The sequence below is a fragment of the Bos javanicus genome, chromosome 4 (assembly GCF_032452875.1).
Source record: "Bos javanicus breed banteng chromosome 4, ARS-OSU_banteng_1.0, whole genome shotgun sequence".
Classification (NCBI taxonomy): domain Eukaryota; kingdom Metazoa; phylum Chordata; class Mammalia; order Artiodactyla; family Bovidae; genus Bos; species Bos javanicus.
In genome coordinates, this window is record NC_083871.1 from 116,703,174 (window position 1) to 116,729,649 (window position 26,476).

Below are 26,476 nucleotides of genomic sequence, written 5' to 3' on the forward strand. Positions count from 1 at the left end.
TTGTAGCAGTGGTCCACAGAGGGCGTGGTCGGCGTGTGGACCTTTTCCTGACTGGTTGGTGGGGAGGTAAGTGAGAGTCAGCATCATCAACCTTCCAATTCCAACTTCTCTAGAGTCTGCATGCTTACAGGCAGCATTACAGATAGCATCTCCCACCTGGTAGGGGCTTCAGTATCTGCTGTCTGGATTTACTGAGGCGCAGGCTTTTTGGGTCTCAGCACAGAAGGAATTCAGTGAGAGGCAAAGTGATAGGCCAGAAGTACGTTGATTAATATAGGACGCTTATGAGAGATGTGAGCGGACAGGCTAGGAAACGCTCCCCTTCGCCACTTCTAAACACTGCTTCTTTCTCTTTCTGGAAATGAAGATAAGAGTTAGACGTTCCTACAGATTGGTCTCTACTCAAAATATTATTATAGACCATTAATAGGCAAGGGAAACTACAATTCCCTTGTGACTCAGCTGGTAAAGTATCCACCTGCAATGCAGGAGACCTGGGTTCGATCCCTGGGTTGGGAAGATCCCCTGGAGAAGGGAAAGGCTACACACTCCAATATTCTGGCCTGGAGAATTCCATGGACTGTATAGTCCATGGGGTCGCAAAGAGTCAGACAAGACTGAGCAACTTACACAGTAGGCAAAATCCTATATTAAGGTTTAAAGATGAAGCAAGAGAAGGGAAGGGACTCTAAAAGACTTCCTTAAAAAAAAAAAAAAAGAAGGCTGAAGCATAGTTGATTACAGCGTAAGCTCGAACAGCTTGGTACTGGGCAAGCTTTGCAGGTGTCGTCACTGGAGCCTCAGGTGTCTGAACCCCCACGGTTTCGTTGTCTGTGCTTCTCTTTGGTGTTTGATGTTTACATGTTTGTATTATATTTTGTTTGACACGTGTATGTTTTCAACATTGCAGCTATACCCACTTTTCTTTTTTTTTACTATATTTAGAAGTTACAAAAACACTTTAAGTTCAAAAATGCAATTTAGCTATAAAGTTTAGCTGTCCTGCAAAGCAGAAACAGATAAGTGGACCTTGTGGAGTTTGGGTAAACAGCCATACTTAGTGCGATACAGATATTCAGACTTTCCATGTCACAGCTATTTATTCTGGGAAGAATAAGTCTTGGCTGCTTTTGCATATCTTTGACCAGCTTACTCTTAAGCATAGTAAGTATCTACTATTGTAATAGAATTTGTGGATCAGTAAAAGCAAGACTTGCCCCCAGATGTTTCTTTTATAGACCGGCATCAATGCCAGCAAGGTCTGCATGGCTCAGCCCTGTGCCTCAAGGCTGAAAGCTTTCTAAAACACAAGACTTTCCAGAGGCCTTGACTGTGTCTCATTTGTTACTGTATGTGTAGTTCTTCACACATCACCTAGGTTATCATAGGTATCCTGAAAATACTGGGTACCTTCTAAGAGTTTCATGAGCCTAGACAGGAGATGGGATGCGAATGAATCTGGGTTGTGTCATGGACTGAAAGACACTTTAAGTTCAAAAATGCAGTTTAGCTATAAAGCTTAGCCGTCCTGCAGGGCAGAAGCAGATACATGGATGTTGTGGAGCTTGGGTAAGCAGTCATACTCAGCACAGGAAGTCCTACCAAGGAAGTCCTACCCTTGGTGGGAGCAGTGTTGAGAAGGATGCTGTGGATTTATCCTTTGGAGCTGGAGGAGCATCTGTCATGGATGGGTGGAGGAGGGGTACCACATGTGCCTCAAGTCATCATCTCTGCCTTAGAGTGGGACGGCACCAGCGTCAGCAGAAGGCGGGGGTGCCGAGGGATCCGGTAGCAGACTTTCAAAGGGAGGAGGACCAGGAACAGGAACTCTACCCTTGATCCGTCCCAGATCTGCCTAAGTCTGTCACCGTCTCTTCTGCAAAGGTCAGCGTGGCTCCCACTATAGCATTTCAGAGCCTTGAGTTCAGAGTCAAATGGGACATTTGGAGGGGAAGGAAAAAAAAAAAAACGAAAAGTGGGGAAAAGAATGGAGTATGACTTTTCAGACAGATGTTCTAGAAAGGAGAAAAGGGCTTTGGTTCATTTTCGAGCTCTCCAGAAGGTTAGGTAGTAGGCACAGGGAGAGTTGAAGGTGCTGCTGACTTGACCTGAACTGCTTAGCTTGCGTCTCCCCTGAGAGCCACGGTCTTCCTGGGGATGGAGGGGCCACAGGGGGAGGCCTCAGGCTCTTGGCCATGGGAAAGCATCCAAAATGCACAGCTTGCAGCTTGCAAATCTGAGCTAATGTGTGTGTCCCAGATAACAAGACAGAAAGAAAACTGTTAAACCTATGTGGATCTTTTGGGGCTGTAAGTTTTGAACAGCAAAGACAGCTTTAAGAGCAAAGTCTCATGAGTTTAGTCTCGCTCACAACCAGTCATGATTCTCCAAGAGCTGAGCCTGTCTGGCGCTTTCCTGAGGCAGCACCCTGTGGTCTGTGGTGGGGGATGACTGCTGAGTGTATCAGTGAGATATTGCTACTTAAGCGCCCCCGAGTCAGTGGACTTAATGCCCTGGTCATGGAATTGCTAAAACCATGCGTTGGGCCTGGCTGATCTTGGCTGCACTTGGTTGTCCGTCAGCTCCTTGGCTGGCCGGCTCCTGCCGATGCTATTCTGTCCTCTTTATCCCATTAGCTGAAGCATCCCTGCTCCAAGTGTCTCTCCTTCTCTTCCTCCTTGACCGGGGTCATGGCCTTTGCACGGCCATGGTAGAAAGGCCAGACAACAGGCAGACACAGGCAAGGTCTTCTGAGGGGTAGAAGCAGACAGATACCCTGTCGCATCTGGCTCGTTGCTCAAGCAAGTTCATGGCCAAGGGGTAGAGAAGTGTGCTCCATCTTCCATGGAACAGGTACCTGGGCGATGCATAAAGTAGGGCTGGGGAACCGAGACCGGTGGCGCGGTTTCCCACTTGAGATCCCCCTGGTGCTTGAACGACTGTTCCAAACTCTGAAGATGCTCAGGCAGCCACGAGGGAGGCTGTGGGAGGGGCGTGGGTGGATTGTCAGGACTGACTTTGACCCTCATGTTCAGTGTCGATGGTTGGAGACACGGTGAGCTTTAGACTCCAAAATGGTATAGAGGTTTGGTCCCTGGGTTTCTTTTCTTTCATCCATTAATGGATCAACTGCATGTACCAGGTTGCTACCAGAGGACACGTGTCTGCTGCGTCCTGGTTCTTGGAGCTGAAGAGAGAGAAGGAAGGACTAACATTTACCCTCTGCTCATGTTGGGAACGGTGTATTAACTCCACATTAAATAGGGTGAGCATTAAACAGGACGGACACTGCTGATGTGAGTGCAGTTGTATTCCAAGGTAGTGCGTTCTTGGAGACACTGAGGCTGAATTTCCAGGGTTTGGGCTTGAAGGCATAATATACAGATTTGTAAGCTTCCTGTGGCTTTGGTGATGGCTGTATTTTTGATACATAGAAAACAGGGGTAGATAATAGCCCTCCAACCTCTGCATTGATTTTAAAGAATGTCTGCATGCACAGTTTGAAGCCACAAAGATTGCCTTCAGAGCTGAAGCTTCTCTATAAGATGATCTGGCATTTTGCCACCAACTTCACGGGGATTAGTGACTGCAGTTCATATGGAGAACTTTGGAGAACTTTTTACTTCTTAAAGATGTTGTGATTTTTCTCATTAGATATGCATATAGAGCTAATGGGCTTCCCAGGTGGCATGAGTGGTAAAGAACCCACCTGCAATGCAGGGGACGTGGGCTCAATCCCTGGGTCAGGAAGATCCCCTGGAGAAGGGCATGGCAACCCACTGCACTATTCTTGTCTGGAGAATCCCATGGACAGAGGAGCCTGGTGGGCTACAGTCCATGGGGTCACAGAGACAGGACTGAAGTGACTTAGCATGAATGCCTGCATAGAGCTGCTACCTGAATATGGGGCATTTCCCTTAATATAGGCTCTCTGCACCTTTGCCTTCTTTTATAATTAATACATAATGGTCCTTATGGTCTGTTATGTCAAAAATATAATTTCCTTCTGCCTTTTTCTGTTTTCATTGTTTTCAAAGATGGGGTATAATCAGATCAGAAAAAAAACAAAAAGCTTGATTTCATGACCTACAAAAAGCATTGTCAGGCATGATACAAATTCTTATTCTCCAAGTGTAGATGTTGCCAAAAAGCGGTTGCAATTACATGTAAAGGCCTCTTTTTCAGATCGCATCTTGGAGGTCTTTTATCACAATTCTCACCCCTCAGAGATACCTCATTTGATTAGATCCTGGTGGAATTCTGCTCTCCTCTGTGGAATCAGCTGGAACAGCTGCTGGGCCATCAGAGCAGACCAGCTCTGTCCAGGGGCCCCAGCACGCTACCTGGGTCTGCACAGAGGGACCTCACTCTGGCTGGTTTCACAGGGGCCATGGGAGATAAAGGTTTGGTGGTTGGTCCTTGTGGTCAGAGCCTAAGATCCAATTTCTAATGGTTTTAAAGTGCAAATCAATTGTCTGGGAAGTAAACATAGGAAGTTGTTTGGTTTGGGACCTGGGAGATGCTAGAAAGAGGGTAGAAGGATGGAAGACAGGAGAGAAAGTTCAGGGGGGCCAGAGTGGGGCTGGAGGCTTAGATGGGAGGTGGGATGGTTTCGGGGTGAGGTGTGGCCTGCCTCTTCCCTGGAGGGGAGCCCGAGAGGACCCAAGTCATGACGTTTTCGTTCTGCTCCCTCCTGGCCTTCACCCTGAACAGCTTGTGGTACATTTTCCAAAAGGAGTAAGTTCCCTCTGCAGCCATGGGGATGTGGCTGGTGCTGGCTCCTGATTCTTGACCATCCTCCAGCGTGGGGTGGGCACCCTGCTCACCCCCCTGCCCCCACCATATCTCTGTGCAGTGGGCAGGCCTGGAGGCTTGGGCGCCTGGGTGGGGCTGGCCCTGGGGGGACGCGAGCAGTTGCAGGGCTGGAGGAAGCCAGACCTTGGGAACCTGGCCAGGAGTTAGTGTCAAGGGGTCGGGGGCTGAGGCCCAGTGTTGGGGAACGTGGCTCGCAGCGGGGCAGAGGGTCTGCACCATCCTCAGCTTTGTAAGAACACACGTTGTTGAGGACAGACCTTAACCAACAGTGGGCTTCCACCTCGGGTGTTTTTCCCTTGAGGCCGGGTAGACCTCAGCAGGTTGGGTTTCAAGGTTTCTATTCTATCGAGTCAGAGTCAAAATCTGTCTTCTCTGTAGACTTCAGGATGACCTTTGTTGTAGCAGGAGATGGACTTCAATGGCTGGAGGCAGCCATAGGTGTTATTCTGGGCTCTATGATCTGTGGTTCTTTCCCAGTTTCTTTCTGAATGTCCACAGGTGGGCTCCAGTGCTAAATTCAGCCTCCTTTGAAGTCACAAAAAAGGGCTCCACCAGCAATGGTCTCTCCCATCAGCAAAGTCAAGGATTACATAAGCCAGTCTCGAGGGCAGGCTCTGCAGCCACGTGGCCTGAGCCGAAGCCTCCGCTCCACCACTTCCAGCTGGTGGCACGGAGCCCAAGTTCACAAACCTCTCTGTGCTTCAGTCCCTCCCTGGAAAACGGAGGCCTTAGCTGAGCCTTGTACATCATACATGGTAGGGCTCTGGTGAAAATTAAATGAGTTAGTCCACGAAGAGCGCCTCACAGGATATCTGGCACGTGGAAGCCCTCAGTCATTGCTGTGATTACTAACTGCTGCCCCAGTAGAGCTGGGGATCTTCAGTTACCCTGGTTGGCATGGCCGGGTATTTGGTGGAACTCCAGGAGATGATAAAGGACAGGGAGGCCTGGCACGCGGCAGTCCAGGGAGCTGCAAAGAGTTTGACACAACTGAGCGACTGGACAACAGCAGCAACATCTGAAATGTAGAGCAGCTTGGCTTTGTTTAGGTGGATGGCTGCCCCACCCCTGAAAGGGGCCTGGGTTTTCACTTTTACTGCTGCTGTTCACCGAGGTGTCCAGCTCTTCCTAAACTACTGTTTAGGTTCAGGAAGTGACTCTGAGCAGAGTCTGGTCATCCCGGGGGTCACAAAGCACAGTCTGGACAGCACTGTTTAGTGTGAACCCCCTCAGAGGGGATGTGAGTGGTGCCACCGGAGTCGTGAGCTGTGGTGACTCAGAGGGAGTCACAACCGGTGACTTGTATCCACTTGCCCAAGCGTTTCACTTTCTTCCCAGCTTGATGAATGTTTGGTCTTCTTGCAAAACGATCCTGTGCTCACTTCTGAGTATAAGAATTTGCCATTTGTTCCTTTCATTTATCAGAGTGGTTTCCTATATGATGCTGGTTTTCAGTGCTTGCTTGCTACCGTGACACCTAAGGAGCATTTAAATTGTACACCCTGAGGTACCAACCAGGAGATGGGGCTTCCCGGAAAACTCAGGTGTCTGTGTTCTTAAAAATTTCTCAGCTGCAAAGCTGTAGTATTCAAAACAGTATGGTACTGGCACAAAAACGGACGGCTAGATCAATGGGCAGCACAGAAATAAATAAATAAACGCATACATTTTTGCTCAGTTAATCTGTGATAAAAGAGGCAAGAATATGTAATGGAGAAAAGACAGTCTCTTCAATAAGTGGTGCTGGGAAAACTGGACAGTTACAGCAAAAGAAGGCAATTAGAACATTTTCCTCATACCATTTACAGAAACAAACTCAAAATGGGTTCAAACCTGAATTTACGATCTGAAACCACAAAACTCCTAGAAGAGAATGTACACAGAACATTATTTGACATAAATCACATCTTTTTGCATTTGTCTCCTAATGCAAAGGAAATAAGACCAAAAATAAATGAATGGGACTTAATTAAACATAAAAGCTTTCCCACAGCTAAGGCAATCATCAACAAACTGAAGACAACCTATTGAATGGGGGAAGTATTTGCAAACAATAAGGGGCTATAAGTGACCCTATAAGGGGCTAATATCCAAAATATATAAACAGCTCATACACCTCAATGCCAAAAAACAAACACCCCAATTTAAAAATGGACAGAAGTTCTGAAAAGACATTTTTCCAAAGAAGACATATATATACAGATGGCCAACAGGTGTATGCAAAGATGCTCAGTGTCATCAGTTATAAGGTAAATTCAAACAAAACCCACACCCAATAGGATAAGATACCTCACACCTGTGAGAATGGCCATTGTCAAAAAGGATACAGATCATAAATGTTGGTGAGGCTGTGGACACACCGTTGGTGGGAATGTCAATTGGTGAAGCCACTGTGGAAAATAATTTGGAGATTTCTCAGAAAGACTAAAGATCAACCTACCATATGACCCAGCCATCCCACTCTTGTGTATATATCACAAAAAAGAAAATGCTAATTCAAAAAAAAAATACATGCAGCTCAGTATTGTACAGTACTCAAGCTCAGTACAGTTGCCGAGATATAGAAGCAACCTAAGTGTCCATCAACATATAAATAGATAAAGAAGATGTACACACACACACACACACACACACACACACACACACACACGTACACACTGGAATACTACTCAGTCATAAAAAAGATAGATATTCTGCAGCAACATAGATTGACTTGGAGGGCATTATGCTTAGTGAAATAAATCAGATAGAGAAAGACACATACTGTATTACATCCCCTATATATGGAAATCTAAAAAATACAGCAAACTAGCAACTATAACAAAAAAGAAACAGACTCACAGATATAGAGACTGAACTAGTGGTTATCAGTGGGGAGAGGAGAGGGGGAGGGGCAAGATGGGGTAGTGGGTTAGCAGGTACAAACTGCTGTGTGTAAATAAGTGAGCTACAAGGGTGTATGGTACAGCACATAGATTGTAACCAATATCTGGTAATAACTATGAATAGGATATAACCTTTAAAACTCAGAATTACTCTGTTGTACACCTGAAGTTTATATAATATTGTACATCAGTTCCACCTCAGTTAAAAAAAATCCTCAGATGAGCAGCCCAGGGTAATAGCTTCTGAGTGATTGTCTTGTTTTTACCCTCATGCCAACCCTGAGAGAATTGGAGAGATGTCACGGTGCCCTTTTATAGATGAGAAACCCAGCTCTTAGAGGGTGAGATGTGTCTACAATCACATAATTCGTTCACGTGTTGCTCGGGATAATACAGTTCTGTTCCTTAGCCAGCACTTCCTAAATCTCGATGGCTTAACCAGGGAACATCTATTTCTTACAGCACCATTAACTGCCAACAGGTGGCTTCCTGCTCCCCCATTTGAGGAGGGTCGTAGGGTCTTTCCACCCATCTGTCCAGGCTGTTTCCTCTTCTCCATGGTCACCTGTCTCCCGGTGACTCACTCCCAGGTGTGTGTGCAGAAGACAGAGCTTGGCTGTGTTTATGGCCAGCCTGGTGGTGATGGCCATGTCCTTGGTCCACATTCCATTGGCCAGAACTCAGGCGTGAAGCCCGCCTAGATGTAGGGGATTCTGGGAAATGTAGTCTCTTTGTGTGTCCAGGAGAAACAACCCAGTTTGGTAAACGTATAGTGTAGTTTCTACCACTACTGATAAGGTAAGGCTGTGAAATCTAAGTAGCAAGAATCTTCTTTATGTTAAAACTGTGTTACCACTGACATTGTTTTCTCATCATGACAACCATCCAAAGAGGTAGTTATCGCCCCACTTTTTAAGGATGAAAACCTGAGATTCAGCAAACCCCAGTGCCGTGGAAGAGGCCCCCCCTTGAGAAGGGAGCCGGGGAACGGGCGGCTCACCCTGCTTTCCCGTCTCCAAGTCGAGGGCAGTTTGGTGGGATCGCCCTTGCTGTCCACAGCCTGTGGGGCCGAAACAGAGCCGGGCCAGAACTTGGATTCCAGGCTGTTTCCCACCACGTGTTCTGAGCTGTGTTATCACGTGGACTGAGGACTCAGGCTGAGCAAGTCTTCATTGACCAGAGTGGGCGAGGGAGTTGGGGGGAGGAACAACTGAAGTTTAAAGTTTCTGGAATGTTTTCTTGTTATCACATGGAAATACAGAATTTTCCTACTTCCTGAAATCTGTTCATAACCCCTCCCGGAGGCCTTCTCTCTGAAAGCCTCGCAGAAGACCCTGTCCTTCCTAGACAAGCAGCCGAGGGACAGTCCGTAATGAGGGGTGTCACTCATAACGCCCAGGAGACCTTCTGCCTGCGGCCTTGTCCCAGAGAAACCATCCTCCAGCGTTGTTTTCTGTTCGACAGACCTCAGGTGACTTCCCAAGAACTCTGTTGGACGCCAAAGGCCCGAGTAGAGATCGTCTGACATTTCTTCTCGTTTTACCTATGGCCGCCTCTCCACAATGCTCATGTGTGCTCAAGTCCAGATGAAGCATTTCTTCTGGGAGGAACCCCCCAATGCCCTCAGGGGCCACCGCCTGCCCAAGGCATATGGTCTGAGGGCCTCTCAAGCAGCTCCAGCCTGACCCGTCAGCCCGGGGCCCCTACTGTCAGCTCAGCCTCTTTGGAAGACAGATGGGGTGCAGCTACCACTCAGCCTGGAGACCTTCAAAAACAGGTTCTAGGAGGATTCAGCGGGCCTCCAGGCCCCACCTGAGTCAGCCCTGACCCTTAGCCGAGGTCCGTGGGACAGACCCAGAGCCCTGCCTGGGTCACCCCCTGCTGAGCTGGACAGCATGGATCCTGACCACTCTGCATCCGTCATCATGGTCTCCTCTCTGCCCCAGCCCCAGGTCACTGTCGGTAGCTCCATGCCAGCTCATTCACTCCTTCAGATGGGCAAGGGGACTGCCAGTCTTCCCCACTCTTCTGGGCTCTGAGCCCTCTCAGCACAAAGAAGCAATTTCACCTCACCCCAGAGGTGAAAGCCACTTTCTCAGCCTGGACTTGACCCCTCAACCAAGAAAAGGTTTAAGGAAGCAAGGCAGGAGGAGAAGGGGACAGAGGGTGAGATGGTTGGATGACATCACAAACTCGATGGACATGAGTTTGAGCAAGCTCCTGGAGTTGGTGGAGGACAGGGAAGCCTGGTGTGCTGTGGTCCATGGGGTCTCAGAGAGACGGACACAACTGAGCAACGGAACAGCAATGACAGTAGAAACAGAAGCAGCAAATCCATCTCAGAAAACCTGCTCGAGTTGCTTTCACCTGTGCTCTCAGGAAGGCAGTTTATAGACGGTTAACTGTAGAAGCTCAGAAGGCCTGGCATTGTGCCACCCCAGAGTCCAGAAAACTCACATCAAAGAGGCGAGTGTCGATACCACGACTCAGAGATCCTGGAGTAATAACAGTCAGAGCCAGAGTCATCGATTCAACCAGAACCGTGTATTTATCATGGTATCTCCTGCCTGCTGCCTCCAATGCATTCTCATGAATCAATGAGCCTCTCCACTTGCATATCAATATCTTGTTTCATTTCAAACCAGAAAATGAAAGGCAGGATTAGGTTTTGTTCTCAACGTCTATTTTTCTATGCTATCGATCCAGGTGGCAACTACAGATTGAACCTTGGAATGGGTTCTCTCTTCAGTTCATTTTTTAAAAGGGTTTTTATTTTCATCAGCGATGAATGAAGCGAATGCGACTTCCGGAGATGGAACTTGGAGACATCGAAGTGGTCCTGAGTTTGGGAGTTTTATAAAAGCTGACTGCAGGCCTCGATTGAAACGGTGCTCAGAACAAGTGTCCATGCCAGGCTTGTGCTCAAGTCCGTGTGGTTCCTGGCACTCAGCCTCTGAAGGATGGTATTTGAGTTTGTATGCTTGGCATTTCAGATGCTGGTGCATCCGGGTCCCATCCTGGTCAGAAAGAGGCAGAGCTGGAAGCGGGCACGTCTGTGGCAACGGAGTGGAGTCGTGTGGACAGAACAGCACGTGGACGGTTCCCTCGATGTGTGGGGGAGGCTGCTGGGCACAGGGGACCCTTCCTGCAGCACCCCTGTGTGCCCTCCTGTCTGCTCGCTGGCCGACCTGATCATCTTCTCTCGGGCCCTTCTTCCAGCCCGCAGGGAAGAAGGACATGACAGAGCCCTCTCCTCCTCCAGCGCAGGTCCCCAGGACTTGCAGACTGCATCACAGAATTTCCATGTGGGGCAGCAGGGTCACAGTGATCCCAGACTGCCCTGCCTTCCAGCAGCGAAGCTTGATCACCTGACGCCTCGCCTCCCAATACTGATGGGAACGCTCCTCTGTCGCTGGTGTTTCCACTGGGACACCCCACTGCTTGATCTGTGGTGTTTTGGACTCATAATCTGGGCTCTGTCTTTGGCCCAGTAGGCGGCTGAAATCTAGGCTGATCTCAATAGGGAGGCAGAAAATGAATCGTTTTGCAGTGGGCTGGAGACCTACAAAAAGCCTCGGTTCATGAACTTAGAAGACTCAGGAATGATCAAATTTGTATTTATCTTCTCTCTATGAAAATAGCACCCAAGGCAAGAGGTGCTGATTTTATATATTGTTATTTCTACCCCAAGTATTCTTTCACTTAAGTATCTGGGGACATCCCTGGTGGCCCAGTGGCTAAGACTCTGCACTCCCAGTGCAAGGGGGCATGGATTTGATCCCTGGTCAGGAAACTACCCACTTGGTGCACAGCCACAGCCGAATAAATAAATAAATGTTATGATTTAACTTGAAGAAAAGGGACATATTTGTTTGGAGGCAGAGGTAGGTGTTGGTCCATCAAACCGAAAAGCAGGTTTTCAAACAGAATGTAGTTTCCTGAGGGTGCGTCTTAAGTTGCCAAGTACATACTTGAGATTAGTAACAGAAAGTCTAATGTTGCAAAGGACCTGAGTGATGGGTCTTCTTGCTTACCCTGTTTCACAGTTGAGGAAACCGAGGTTCAGAGAGCCAGACCTTCCTATGCCACAGAACTAGTTCATGGGAAATCTGGGCTTAAAACCCATGAACACTGATTCTCATGATGAAACTACAACATGATGAAAAGGATTATAATAGTGGTAAAAATATCTGCAGACAATGTGTTGTTATTATCTCCATTTTGTAGATGGTAAAACTCAGACTTGGAAATACTAAATAACCTTCCTGGGGTTACAGAGAGAAGAGGGTCAGAGCAGGATTTAGTACCTGGGCTGGTCTGATCAGGTCGTTTGTTGCCTTCCCATTGTATGAGAGTGCCTTTTGGTTATCTTTTTTTTTTTTTGAGACAGAAAATTTCCTTCCAAAGAAATTAATGATTAAAGAGCCTTCAGTTCAGTTCAGTCGCTCAGTCTTGTCTGACTGTTTGTGACCCCATGGACTACAGCACGCCAGGCTTCCCTGTCCATCACCAACTCCCGGAGCTTGCTCAAACTCATGTCCATTGAGTCTGTGAAGCCATCCAACCATCTCATTCTTTGTCGTCCCCTTCTCCTCCCGCCTTCAATCTTTCCCAGCATTAGGGTCTTTTCAAGCGAGTCAGTTCTTCGCATCAGGTGGCCAAAGTATTGGAGTTTCAGCTTTAGCATCAGTCCTTCCAATGAATATTCAGGACTGATTTCCTTTAGGATGGACTGGTTGGATCTCCTTGCAGTCCAAGGGACTCTCAAAGAGTCTTCTCCAACACCACAGTTCAAAAGCATCAATTCTTTGGTGCTCAGCTTTCTTTATGGTCCAACTCTCACATCCATACATGACTACTGGAAAAACCATAGCTTTGACTAGATGGACCTTTGTTGGCAAAGTAATGTCTCTGCTTTTTAATATGCCATCTAGGTTGGTCATAACTTCTCTTCCAAGGAGCAAGTACGTATATAAGAGCTAAAACTTTTTAACTCCTAGGAAAAAAGCACAGGCATGATCTCCTTTGAAAATAGAACAAAATAGAAATTCTAGAACTGAAAAATATAACATCTGAGAGAAAAGAATTATTAAATGTCACCTTGGATTAAGCAATGCTTTCTAAGATGTGGCACCAGAAGCCAAACAACAGATAAAAATAAATACATTGGAGTTATTCAAAATTGAAAAATTTTGTTTATCAGTGAACACCATCAAGGAAGTGAAAAGGCAGTTTACAGAATGGGAGAACATTTTCCCACATCCTGTCTCTGACAAGAGACTTCTCCTAGCACATATAAAACTATAAAAATAGCCCAATTAAAAAGGAGCAGGTGTTGGAAAAGATCCTGATGCTGGGAGTGACTGAAAGCAAAGGAGAAGAGGGTGGCAGGGGATGAAATGGTTAGATAGCATCACCAACTCAGGGGATATGAATCTGAGCAAACTCTAGGAGATAGTGAAGGACAGGGAAGCCTGGCGTGCTGCAGTCCAGGGGGTTGGAAAGAGTTGGATGTGACTTAGTGACTAGACAACAAATTATGTACATCTTTTTAAAAACGTCTTTGAACACTTTATAACAGCTGTCCCAAAGGCCCTGTGCTGTTGTTCCGTCCAGTGTCCTCAGTCTGTTCCTATGGGATTATTTCTCCTGGGTTACGAGTTAGTTTCCTGGTCCTCTGGGTGTCTAAGGGCTTTTCATTGAATGTAGCACACTGTGCATTCTATGTTGTTGAGGATCCAAATTTTTAAAACTTCTGTAGAGAGTTTGAGTTTTGTTCTAGGAGGCATTTGGTTTCCTGGCTGGTTGCAGGGAGTCTGCATCAGAGGCTGGTGATCACCCCTGTGTGCCAGTTGCTTCAGCAGATTCAAGCTCTGATCCCTGTCCTCTTCCAGGGAGGCCACTGCTCCTCTGTGGTCTCCACCTATTTGTGCTGAGGGTTGAACATAACCCTAAGCAGACAGCTGGTGTGGACAAGGAACTTGCCTTGGGCTCGCCCTGCTCTCAAGGGTCACAGCCCTGCAATGTCTGTAATCCGGTACCTGAATTTGCTTTATGTGTTTTGTCCAGAGTTATTAATTGCTTATAGTGGGAGGGTAAGTCTGGTAACTCATAACTCCACCATGACCTAAACCATAGGTCTCTCCTGACTTATTTTAAATCATTCTGTTTTAGATATACTAATATTTAAGTAGTCCCCTAGTAGCTCAGTCGGTGAAGAATCTGCCTGCAGTGCAGGAGACCTGGGTTTGATCCCTGGGTTGGGAAGATCCCCTGGTGAAGGGAATGGCAACCCACTCCAGCATTCTTGCCTGGAAAGTCCCACGGACAGAGGAGCCTGGAGGGCTGCAGCCCACGGGGTCTCAAGAGACAGACATGAATTAGTGACTAAGCCACCACCAAGTGGTTTGCAATGTTTAAATTCTCTCATGGGGAGAAGTTCAAGAGAGATGATAGATTAACATAATTTTTGTGTACTGTGTATTCCTTAGAGAAATGTCAGGTTTATTTAAACCATTTTAGGTGTATTTTGGAGAAGGCAATGGCACCCCACTCCAGTACTCTTGCCTGGAAAATCCTATGGACAGAGGAGCCTGGTAGGCTGCTGTCCATGGGGTCTCGAAGAGTCGGACACGACTGAGCAACTTCACTTTCACTTTTTACTTTCATGCACTGGAGAAGGAAATGGCAACCCACTCCAGTGTTCTTGCCTGGAGAATCCCAGGGACGGCGGAGCCTGGTGGGCTGCCATCTATGGGGTCGCACAGAGTCGGACACGACTGAAGTGACTTAGCAGCAGCCACAGCAGGTGTATGTTTTGTTTTAGAAGTTAAACATTAGATAAAACAAAATATAGTTAAACGAGGGATAGGTATTTTGAGTTGACTTCACACCATTCTACTAAATCAGATGGTAATGTTCAGAAAAGTACTATAAAATTCTCATTTTACAGGTGCAAAAGTTTAGAAGTCCGCCCCTGCGTGTAATAGGATCACATTGGGAAATAATTTGGAGCATATCCATTTGTCTTCATCTTCTCATTTCTGGAATACACTCCATGTTTTCATTTTCAGTTTCACGTCTTCATCGGCATGTCACTTGCTCTTCTTCCTCACACTTCCACTCATTGAGACAATTCACGAGGACTATAAAAAGGACAGGATATGAGCCCTTTCCCAGGTTGCTTTCAAAGAGCTCCACTCTTTGATTTTAAACAATGGCAGTCGTAATGTGATTATCGTCAGATTATTATCTGATTGTTGTCAAGCTGTGAGGGAAGAGAGACTCGGGGCCATCTGCTCACTGTCTTTCTCTGAGCTCGTCTTCGCCATCGAGTTCCTTCAATTTTCTGATCTCGCGCCATCATCTTCCTCACCCTTGTCCCGTGCACCTCACCCTCAGGTTCTAGAACTCACACTCTAATTCCACCTCACCCTCAGGTTCTAGAACTCACACTCTAATTCCAGCAAGGTGCCAATGACGGAAGCTGGCTTAGGCCTTGTTTTACACCCTCACCATTCTGGTCATAAAACTGGTGATTCTGCTTCCATTTTCAAGCTCCTCACATCCTCTTACCATACATCCCTCAAACTGAAAATGAAACCTCCCTTCGGATTTCTCGTGTGTCCCCAAAGCATAATGAAGCAGGGATTGATTCTGGTCCTGAAAGTACCAGGATGAAGTCCTCACTAACGATCCCATCGAAGGTCAAACTACCCAGGACATAGTCTCAGGACGCCTGCCTGATAACGATGGATATTTATTAAACGATCCCTTATGGGGCTGAGGATATGCTTTTGGAATGATCCAATTTTTCATTCAGACATTTGAACTTTACTAAACAAAATCTTGGAGGAACTGGAAACTATTTCCCTGTTGACTGCTTGCCTCAGTGGCATGAAAAATAAGAAGCACCGAGTGCTGGTTATTTTTCTCAAGCCCAGCAGGTTGCAGGGCTGCTGGAGACCCTCAGTCTCCTCTGCCCTCAACACTCTTCTGTCTTCCTTTTGTTTTCCATCTCAGCGATGTCTGACATGGCTAACCTCCCATCTTAAACTCTCTCTGGGGAGTCCCCCTTTTACAGCACTGGCCACTCCTCTTCAATTTCCTTGATTGGTTCCACCTCTTTGGCTTGACCTCTTCATGTTGAAATACCTTAGAGCCCAAGTCTGGGCTGTCTTCTCTTTTCTGATTTATCTAATTTCTGGAGGAGCTCATCCAAGTCTGCAGTCCCAGGTACTGTGTATACGGTGATGATTTCCAATTTTCTGTCTCTAGTCTTGTCCTCATATTTGAACTCCAAACCCAGTTTTCAGAATGCCCATCTGACCACTCCACGTAAAATCCTCACTCAATCAAAATATGACTCCTCATCTCTGTAGCATCTTAAAATTGTTTCTTTAGCATAGTTTTACATTTCAATAAGTGGCACCAACAACCACCCTGTTGCTCAAATCAAAAACCTTAAAGCTATAATTTGTTCCTTATTTTTTTCTCATGGCCATTCTAACCCACTCAGCGTCTCCTGTCCATCTGAAGTTCAACATACATCCCCAATCAATTCATTATGCTCCACCCTCGCTACCACCATCATCTCTTGCCTGGATCACTGAAGTCATCCCCAAAAGATCCCTCTGCTCCCATCCTGCCCTCCTGCAAGCCATTCTCCATAAGGAAGCCAGAGTGATCCTGTAAAGATGGTAATCAAATCTGGCCGCTCTCCTGCACATCAGAACAGAAGCTCTTTACAAGATGTAAATGTGCACACATCCTGTTTCTATGGCCTCTTAAGATCCCCCTTCTGTGCGCTTTCCACACTCTGGACATATTGGTCCACTTTCTATTCCTCAAATGTCCCAAGTTCTCTCTGCGTTAGAGCCCTCGTCTCTGTCACAGATAGCCGTGTGACTGTGTCCTTCCACCATTCAAGTCAACCCAAACGTCACCTCCTCAGACAGGCTTTCCCCAGCCACTCTGCCTACAGTCTTCGCCCACCCCTCAGTCACACCAAATTCTATTTCAGTTTCCCCTAAACAGGTATCACTGTTAGACATTAAACAGGGAAATAATTTTAGATTATAAGCTTGCTTATAAAAGTAGAGAAGGGCCTCGTCTATTTTTGTTCTATTTATAATGTGCTCAATAAATATTTGTGAAGTCAATATGTGTAAGTTGTAGAAATGGTTAACAGTCAGTTTTAAGAGTGTTTGGTTTTCTCAGCAATGCCCTGTAACTGGTGTGCACAGTAATAAGACGTCTGAATTCATAACTGGGAGTCTTGAAGCCTAGCCAACACTGACATTCCCTGGGGGGACTCTGAGCTTCCATTTGCTTCTTTGCTAGACTCTCTGGTACCTCCTGGTCTCATTATAGGGTTAGTGAGGAGAGCAAATAATATAAGGCCTTGGCAGATATGAAGAGAATCGTACAACACTACATAGATGTTAGATTTTTGTTTCTGTTACATTTAGATAACCACCTGAGAAGTTTTCTTTGTGTGTAGAACAAGGTAGAATTCACGTGCATAGACACATCTGATCAAGTCCCTGGCAGTCATACACCCCCAGGACCACCAGGCAGCCAGTGTTCAGTGGTGGTGACCAGAGCAGGCACCTCTCCTGTGCCCTTCACTGAGATCTTCCTTTTCTGACTGTCCCTGTCTCACTAGAGATCGTGTCCCTTTGGCGTTGATCATGAACACCTGGGTCAGCCATCCATTGCAGCCCCACAGAGCCCAGCACAGTGCCTGGCTCAGGCTAGACGCTCAGTTATTAAAAGTAAGCGTCCACCAACAGATGAATGGATAAGGAAGACGGGGTACATATATACGATGGAATATTACTCGGGCACAAAAAGGATGAAATAATGCCATTTGCAGCAACATGAATGGATCTAGAGATTAGCACACTAGGTGAAGCAAACCAGAAAGACAAAGACAAGCACCATATGATATCCTGTTTATGGGAATCTAAAATGTGACACATGTGAGCCTGCCTATGGAACAGAGACAGACTCACAGGCCTAGAGAACAGACTGAGGCTGCCAAGGGGAAAGGGGAGGGAGACGGATGGACTGGGAGCTTGGGGTTAGTAGACGCGAGCCATTATACAGAGAATGGATAAGCAACAAGGAACTGTTATATAGAGAATGGATAAGCAACAAGGAACTGTTATATAGAGAATGGATAAACAGCAAGGACCCGCTCTGCAGCACAGGGAACTTTGTTCAACATCCTCTGATAAACCATAGTGGAGAAGAATATGGAAAAGCACGTGTATATGTATATTACAGCAGAAATTAACACAACATGGTAAATCAACTAGACTTCAATGAAAATCGAGTTCTATAAGGGAGGGTGAGTGGGTGCTGAGGTGAGAAAGGGCACTGAAAGAGATGGGACGTCCAAGGCCATTTCTGCCCACTGGGTAGCATCTCTCCTTCGATCTATGACAGCTCTCCAAGTTGCAGCTTGATTTTCCTCCTGAATAAGCAGCAGCCGACTCCTCGTGGGATCCGGGTGCAGTCAAGCCTCCTCTGCCTGGGGAAGAAAGAACAGTTTCACGGGCTGTCTGAGCTCACAAGCAGGCTTGTTTGGGCTTTTCAGTAGAGTGGATACCAAGACATTATATAACCTGAGCTCCAGGAGAACCTTCCAGGCTGTCCCCAGGTGAAGGGCACAGGGTGACTGTGGTATTAAAAGAGGCATTTGTTGCTCTTTATACGCAAAGGAAATCAAGGTGAAGCTAATACTCAAATCAGGCTGAGCACATCTGCATGAACAGGATATATGTCACTGGTGGCTTCTATCCTGCACGACAGGCAGAGAGAACACCCTCCCCGTTGCCTGTGGTTCTTCATTAAGGTGGAGCTTTGAGGATAAGAAAGGGTTCGCAGTGGCATTTCCATCCACCATCTTGCAGCTGCTCAGAAATCACCTTCCCCCATATCTTTAGAGCTTCTCATCCACCTTTAAAGCAAGACTGAAGGGTTGGGGGGAATACGGCTGAATGCAAAACAAACGCCATCAATAGGGAAAAAAATTTCAAAAGGTTCTAACACAGATGAATAATGCAAACCTCCATCATGTTTATGGGGGGCGGCAAACATTCACTATTAATAATTTGCAAAGAAAAATGGCTGACACTGTTTGTTAACAACTCACCATTTGTTCTGGATACAAACCTAAGAATGCACCATCGTATTAAGAGTTTCTTAGTTTTTTTAAAATTTAATTTTGTGAACAAGGTGATGTTTATCAGAGGAAAACCAATATCCTGTCTAAAGCCGACTTTCTTCATTCCCTCCCACCTCTATCAAATATTTATCTGCCTCTGACATTTTCTGTTTTTTTTTTTTACTTAATTTTCAACACTAGACTGCATTTTTAACGCACACGGTGTAACTAGCTTTAGTAGCCAATCGTTCTTCCTCCAGAGATGTTTTATTACAAGACCAGGAGCATGCAAAGCAGTTGCATTGTTTTTTAGATTCTCTCTTCAGGGAACAGAGTCATTAACGAATTGTATCAGGAAGAAACACTTGTATAATGTGGCTGTCTCTGCATTCTAAGGATGGCGTTTGTATTGATTTAGTAATAGCTTACAAATAATAACCAAAAATTAGTTCTTCTGAGCTTACGGTTTTCTCCTCTTACTACTGCTGTCTGGATTCAGGGAGCTCACAGACGAGTCCAGAGACCTTCATTCACTTTGGTTCCCATGGGAACCATTTTCAACTGGGAGTCGGGGTGATCGTGGAAAGCCCATGTCTGTCTGTCCGTAGAATGCATCTTTGTGTCTCTTGCTGACCACACTCTGGGAAGGCTGCTGACCTGACAGTCAGGTTCCAGATGAAGCCCCGTGACATTTTACATGCACACTCACCCACACTGTACACACTCACACACCGTGTGTGAAACAAAAAGTGCACGTCGCTCAGTCGTGTCCGACCCTTTGTCACCGCCTGGACTGTGCCCACCAGGCTCCTCTGTCCATGGGGCTCTCCAGGCACGAGCGCTGCAGTGGGCTGCCGTGCTTTTCTCCAGGCATCTTCCCAACCCAGGGATCGAGCCCACGTCTCTTATGTCTACTGCGTTGTGAGGTGGGTTCTTGACCACTAGGCCAGCTGAGGAGCCTATATATATTCTTTTTTTTTTACATTCCATTTCATTATAGATTATTAGAGGATATTGAATATAGTTCCCTGTGATATACAACAGGTTCTTATTGTTTATCTATTTTATATATAGTAGTGAAAGTGAAAATTGCTCAGTTGTGTCTGTCTCTCTGCGATCCCATGGACTCTAGAGTCCGTGGGATTCTTTAGGCCAGAACACTGGAGTGGGGTAGCCATTCCCGTTTCCATATATAGTAGTGTCTACATGTGAATCCCAGATTCCTAATTTATCCGTCCCCACCCTTTTCTTTCACTGACTGCTTTAAAACCTTTGACTGTGTGAATCACAGAAACTGGAAAATTCTTCAAGAGATTAGAATACCAGACCACCTTACCTGCCTCCTGAGAAATCTGTATGTGGGTCAAGAAGCAACAATTAGAACTGGACATAGAACAACAGACTGGTTCCAAATTGGGAAAGGAATACATCGAGGCTGTATATGTCATGCTGCTTATTTAACTTACATGCAGAGTACATCATGTGAAATGCTGGAACTGGGTGAAGCACAAGCTGGAATCAAGATTGCTGGGAGAAATATCAATAACCTCAGATACTCAAATGATACCACTTTTGTGGCAGAAAGCGAAGAGGAACTAAAGAGTCTCTTGAAGGTGAAAGAGGAGCATGAAAAAGCTGGCTTAAGGTTCAAAATTCAAAAAACTAAGATCATGGCATCTGGTCCCATCACTTCATGGCAAATAGATGGGGAACAGTGAGAAATTTCATATTCTTGGGCTCCAAAATCACTGAAGATGGTGACTGCAGCCATGAAATTAAAAGACACTTGCTCCTTGGAAGAAAAGCTATGACAAACCTAGACAGGATATTAAAAAGCAAAGACATTACTTTGCCAACAAAGGTCCATCTAGTCAAAGCTATGGTTTTTCCAGTAGTCATGTATGGATGTGAGAGTTGGACCATTAAGAAGGCTGAGTATCAAAGAATTGATGCTTTTGAACTGTGGTGTTGGAGAAGACTCTTGAGAGTCCCTTGGACTGCAAGGAGATCCAACCAGTCCATCCTAAAGGAGTTCAGTCCTGAATGTTCATTGGAAGGACTGATATTGAAACTGAAACTCCAATACTTTGGCCACCTGATGCGAAGAACTGACTCATCAGAAAAGACTCTGGGAAAGATTGAAGGTGGGAGAAAGGGTTGACAGAGGATTCGATGGTTGGATGGCATCACCAACTCAATGGACATGAGTTTGAGCAAGCTCTGGGAGTTGGTGATGGACAGGGAGGCCTGGCGTGCTGCAGTCCATGGGGTCACAAGGGTCAGACATGTCTGAGTGACTGAACTGAACTGAGCCCCTTTCCACTCTGGTAGCCATAGGTTTGTTTTCTATGTCTCATGCATAGTGGTTTCAAACAACTTTTTTTAACATGTAATTTTGGGGCTAGTATCTCAGGCAGGGCTTGGCTGGGCAATGCGTGGGCTCCATGTCCTTCCCACCCCTTGGCAGTGCTGCTGTACAGGATCCTAAGCATTCTCCCTCAGAGATCTGGTGGCTGCAAGCTGAGCTCGTGTGGTTTCCGCCCCCCAGCAGTCTCAGGTCCTCCCGCCGGGGGCTCAGGGCTCCCTGACACCGTCTTCCTGGAGTCTCACGCAGAAGCTGCAAGGCTCCTCCTGGTCCAGCCTTGGGAGTCCCAGGATGGCGTGGAGTCCAGCCCAGACTTCAGGGAAGGGCCATCAGATTGCACTTGTCAGTGGGAGGAAATGCGGAGCGAATGATGTTCCCTGCCAGTTTGTTTACCTGGGGAGCAGGATGAGGATGGGCTTGCAGCGTAGTTGTGGAAGGAGACTGCATGATGCTGCTAATGCCACTTACGGTTTTTGTATGGAAACAAAAATAATAAGTTATAATTGCAGTTGCCACCTGACCTTTTCTTAGTGAGAGCCTGACCTTTCTGTAGAAAAAATAATTGAAGAGTCACTTCAACATGGAAAATAGGACACTGGGAACCCAAGCCACACAGAGCTGGTCGTGCCAAGTGGAGAGTGAGAGGTACTGGGCTTTGCCTTTGAGAGGAAAAGAAAGATGAGAAAATAAAGATGAAAGATGTGAGAGGGAAGCTGGAAAGAGATCTCTCCCCTGACCCAACACGCGTCGCAGTGGTGCTGTGTATACCCTGCCTGGGTGTTCAGAGAAATCTCGGTGAAGACTCTGGGCTTCCTTTCAGGAAATAGAGGAGGTTGGAGCTTGTCTTAGGACTCAGAGGGCAGGGAGGACCCAGCTGCTGTCTGGTTTCCACGTGGCTTGAGGTTCGGACTGTCTCCTTAACTCCTAGCCCAAGAGTCAGCACATGGCTGATTCCCCTGCTGTCCCAGGGACCCTCCTAAAGCAGAGATGCCAATGGCTGTTCTGAGCATCAGCTGGGATCCTCTCTGGTCCCACCGCACCACGTGCTAATCTCTGGGTTGCCCAGAGATTCCAGGGTCCCTGGTAGGGTCTTACCAATCCTTGGCCTCTGAGATGGCCAAGATACACAGCTACTCTGGGTGTCATTAGAAGCTTTATCCACAGAGTTCTCAGGGAATTGTGTGATGTAACAGGGGAAAAGGGGTCCTAGAGCTGGGTCTGGGAATTCTGCACACACACACACACACACACCTAGATGCACACACCAATACACGGGCAGACACGCTCACACATGCATTTCTGAAGTCTGCATTCCCCAAATCGTAAAGGACCTGTGTTTTCACAGCCGTCTACATCACAGAAGCTTAGAGGACTTTGCCATTTGGTTTAATAGAATTGGGACACTTGAAGCGCTGTCTTTGTATTTCTTGAAGAACAGATTGTGGTGTTACAAAGACTGTACTCGTCCAAAAAGACTTCAGATGGTTTTGTTAAATGACTGCAGAATGGAGAAGAGGATTCTAAAAGATTGGTCAGTTCCTATTTAAATATACATCCAAATGATTCTTAGAGGTGGGGGCTGTCGAAACATCTCCCCCACAGCAATTTCAGGTTGAGTTTTTACTACTTTTAAATGCTTACCTGTGACCTTTGATGTTCTGATTTTTTTCTGGGATTTCTGGCACTTAGATTCACTCAATCTGCCAAGAGAGGAAGTTATACTACCAGGCTGCATAATTTCCTTCTCAGCAGTAAAATATTTCCTTTAAAAAAGTGTGAAGGAGAAGAAATTATGGGAGCAAATATGGTATTTATCATTTGAATTAAAAGACTGAACCTGGCCAATCGTCAAGTTATCAATCCACACATCATGTCTGTTGTTAGGTGCCCAATTCAGAGAATTTGATGAGTTGATATATTTATATGTGTGGATCGTAAGCCTCAAAACCACTTTCATGTGTATTATTTTTCTTGTCATCCACAAATCACATCCAGAAAGATTGATGGTAATTGAATAAATGGCTGTGTGTACTTAAAGGCTGGGCTTGTTGAAGACAGAACAGATTTATTAGATGATACGTTTAATTTTTTTTTCTTATATGCCAGTGCTCATCAAAACACTTCATTCCAAACAAGGGGAACTAGAGAAAATATACTGAGGTTCTCAAACGTGTCGTTCCGTGGACATGAACTGGAGTTCTCCAGGGTCAGACCACCACCTGAGGGCTCTTTGTGGACTGAGCAGTGTGGCAGGTTTTGGGGAAGCTTGCGTGACCCGTATTCTCTAAAACTGTCACCCACAGGCTGCCAGACTCCAAGGGTCATGATTTGGGGCGACGGAGGGGGCAGACATTAAAACACTGGTACTCCCAGGAAACGTCCTTTAACTGTTTATACACCTCAAGTGTTTAACACTTTGTACTAATCAGATCACCTGATTATTTTCTCCCTGAGAAGGGTTGTGAGAACAGAAGTCTTAAGGGGAAGAATACATCTAGCTCAGAAAACAAGAAAGGGCCATGTTGAGCACTCATCTGTTGGAGAGCTGGGAGGAGAGTGGAGAAGGCAAAAGATGAAAAGGAGGTAGGAAGCAGAGGGGTCTTCCCTGGTGGCGCGGTGGAGAAGAATCCGCCTGCCAACACAGGAGATGTGGGTTCGATTCCTGAGTCAGAAGGGTTCTCTGGGAAAGGAAGTGGCAACCCTCTCCAGTATTCTTGCCTGGAGAATCCCATGGAGCCTGGCAGACTACAGTCCTTGGCGTCACAAAGAGTCAGCCAGGACTGAGCAACGAGACAGCCTCAACCAAGAAGTAGAGAAGCAGAGTTTGGGAGTTTTCGGGGAAGAGTGATGACGTGCGCCGAAACGGGCACACGGGGCCGCCTTCCCCGTCTCCCCTCTCATCCTCTGTGACATTTTATCCGTGCAGCCGTCTTCCCTGCCAGCTGTCACGGTGAATGATGTCGAGCCCTGCACGGTTATGAACGAGGCTGCCTTTTCTTCAAATAAAGGCTTCTGGCCCCTCACGACTTTAATGGTTTCCATTCTCCCGCCCATCCATTTTTTTCAGATGTAAGTTGTGACACATTTGAAGGTCATGAAATGAATTTCGTGCATCCTCATCAGCTTAAAGTAAATAAAATGCAATTAAAAAAAGCAATACCCTGTGCATCCTAGATAGTAGAATGAGCTATTATTTTGCGGAAGTTTATATGTTATATATGGATTTGTAAGTGTTTACTGTATAAAATAGCTCTCATAATAGATGGTAGTCACAAAAGTTTGAAAAGCTCAGAACTCCCTTTTTGGACCAAGAAAAAGAAAAGGGATTCTGAACAGGAAAGGGTTGACAAAAAAAAAAAAAAAAAAGCTTTATTATTTACTTGGCTGGGTCAGGTCTCAGTTGCAGCTCGCAGGCTCAGTTGCTCTGTGGCATGTGGGATCTTCATTCTCCATCCAGGGGTCAAACCCGTGTCCCCTGCATTGAAAGCACTGAACCACCAGAGGAGTCTCGGAAGGGACCGGCTGTGCAGGCCTGGGTTGTTCAGACCCAGAACGTCCCCGGGAAAGGCCTGTCTTCAGGGCTGGCCCTTGGCTGCTCTTGGTAAGTTCGCTCCCATCCCCTGGAACATCCTGTCCTCACCCGTGAGAGTGTAGTCATTGGCCTGAGGCTGTGGGCCTCCTAGTATGGGTCTGACCTGATAGTCTGTCCTCAGATGGGATGGGGAGAGTGTAAGCCATGACACACTTTATTTTCTTGGACTCCAGAAGTGTTGTAGATGGTGACTGCAGCCATGAAATTAAAAGGCATTTGCTCCTTGGAAGGAAAGCTGTGACAAAGCTAGACAATGTATTAAAAAGCAGAACCATCACTTTGCTGACAGATATCCATACGGTCAAAGCTATGGTTTCTCCAGTAGCCTTGTATGGATGTGAGAGCTGGACCATAAAGAAGGCTGAGCCTCGAAGAATTGATGCTTTCAAACTGTGGTGCTGGAGAAGACTCTTAAGAATCCCTTGGGCAGCAAGGAGATAAAACTAGTCCATTCTAAAGGAAATCAACCCCAAATATTCTTTGAAAGGACTGATGCTAACGCTCCAATATATTGACCACTTGATATGAAAAGTCAACTCATTGGAAAAGACCCTAATGCCAGAAAAGATTGAGGGCAGGAGGAGAAGAGGGTGGCAGAGGATGAGATGGTTGGATAACATCACGGACTCAATGGACATGAGTTTGAGCAAGCTCCAGGAGATAGTGAAGGACAGGGAAGGCTGGCGTGCTGCAGGCCACGGGGTCACAAAGAGTCAGACAGAACAAGCCTGGTTTTGCTTTGAGGTGGGCTGCATGGCTGAAGTCAGCTGTGTGTGTGCCCAGTGACCAACCCCCAGTACCAGCTCTGGGCACCAAGCCCTCAGGGAGCTTCCTTGGTTAGTAACAGAGCTTCTGGAGAATCAAGTGCGTCCCCAAGATTCCACTAGCAAAGAATGGTGGGCAGCTTACCCCCGGTTCCTCCTGGGTTCAGCCTCGGGTGCCTTTTCCTCTTCCTGTTTTTAATCTCTGTCCTTTTGCTGGAGGACTGAACCAAGTCTGAGCTTGGACCACGGCTGACCTTAATGGAGGGGCCGCAGTACATGACTCCTTTCATGGTGAGCGGGTGGCAAGGCTTCAGCTTCTCTCCATTTGTGACAACAGTGGCTCCCAGACGCCACTTGTTCAAGTGCCACTGGGTGGGGATAAATATTTCACTCCATTTCAGCCTCCATGGAGGGCGTGAGCCTGGTGCAAATAAATACCAGGGGTTATCATGAACTTTATCTCCAAAGGTAATCCTGGCTCTTCCGAGATCTTCCATATGGGCCTATTCTATCCACTGTGACCTCAGTGATAGTTTTCAAAAGTATTTTTTTGACTATGCAATATTGCAAACCACGGAGCTGTCTCTTCAGACTCCACATGAATTAAAAGCAGCGTAACACTTGAATCCGAGGCACACAAAGGTTAGCAGTGGCAGCTGCATTCTCTGGTTGTTGGCTGGGCTTCTTCTTGTGTTTCCCTGTTGTGTTGGGAAAAGAACCAAAGAGATTAGTCGTAAAAGCTTTGAGATCTAATTATGATGAGGGAGTTCCAAAGGAAATTAAACATAGCATGATTACTTTTTAAAAAATACAAATTAAAGAGAACATCTTAGCAAATAATCCTCCCTGTTCAGCAGGCTCATTTCCCATCAGGAGGTGGAA

The 26,476-nt window shown here is 46.4% G+C and overlaps 1 protein-coding gene and 1 long non-coding RNA gene across 3 annotated transcripts in view; one reads left to right on the forward strand and one right to left on the reverse strand.

The window, feature by feature from the left end:
* DPP6 (dipeptidyl peptidase like 6) overlaps positions 1 to 26,476 on the forward strand; it is a 1,068,014-nt gene that overhangs the window by 227,476 nt on the left and 814,062 nt on the right. The window lies entirely within an intron of this gene.
* Positions 18,010 to 22,664, reverse strand: LOC133246682 (uncharacterized). Its single transcript, XR_009736107.1, has 2 exons — positions 22,334 to 22,664; positions 18,010 to 18,237 (listed from the first exon to the last, which is right to left on the reverse strand). It is a non-coding gene; the product is annotated as an uncharacterized LOC133246682 (long non-coding RNA).